This window comes from Halyomorpha halys, unplaced genomic scaffold, assembly GCF_000696795.3.
Source record: "Halyomorpha halys isolate HHAL.00 unplaced genomic scaffold, Hhal_1.1 Scaffold10.1, whole genome shotgun sequence".
NCBI lineage: Eukaryota > Metazoa > Arthropoda > Insecta > Hemiptera > Pentatomidae > Halyomorpha > Halyomorpha halys.
The window spans coordinates 1,260,329-1,261,225 of NW_027107501.1; the positions used below are offsets into that span (position 1 = coordinate 1,260,329).

General features: G+C 26.9%; 1 protein-coding gene across 3 annotated transcripts in view; it reads right to left on the bottom strand.

Moving 5' to 3' along the window:
* The window catches only part of LOC106678132 (PHD finger protein 20), a gene marked incomplete at its 3' end in the record, with an annotated part of 22,746 nt that overhangs the window by 5,232 nt on the left and 16,617 nt on the right, over window positions 1-897 (bottom strand).

The window sequence follows — 897 nt, forward strand, 5'->3', positions numbered from 1 at the left end:
AACTGTGAATAAAGAGAAGTGAGAAAGAAATTTGATAATATTACCATTTAAAGTATATTAATTGACTGACATGGTGACAAAATATTTCTTTCAATGCATGTGTTTTACATTGTTATAAAGGATAAATAACAATAACATAAAAATTTAATTCTTATTTTACTTCTCTGCTGTAAATTAGTTTTATAATGAAAAATTGGAAACAATTTATTAAGATTAGGATAGCTATATTTTTAATACATTTTCTGAGGATACAATATGTATAGTGATATCCATAGACAAAAAAACTTGTCCTGTATTAATAAATAAAGATGAGGATTAAATGTTTCTTTCACTTACCTATATATTAAATATACATTAAGAGGAAATATCACAATCATGGACAATTTTGAACCTGAGTTTTCAATTTAAAAATGTTTTAAGATTCCCTGAGTCCAAATACCAAGTTTTGCAAAATGGTGAGCCAAGTGCAGAAATTAAGAGTTCCATGAACTTATTTATTCAAGGTAGTTACATCAATAAATATTACATAATCATGTGTTAATTGTTGACTGTGGATATTATAAGACGAGAAGAAAAATTCCCAACATATGCCCTAAATACTTGAGATACTTTATGGAGGTTATTTAGCAATCAAATAAGGTAAAAATGGAAAAGAAAAAAAAAAGTAAAATATTTATCTTTGATTAAACGAGATGCAGAAGAATGAGCAGCAATCTTCATTCCAGACACCTTTTTATCACTTCATTCAACCATTAACGAAAGTATCCAAGAAAATTGAATAGAAAAAATAACCTAAATCATAAACAAAATTTCATCCCAATATTTCTGTACCATTAGCCTAGAGCAATGGTTCACAACCTTTATTTGGTGGCATAATCCTTACACTATCATTTGAAA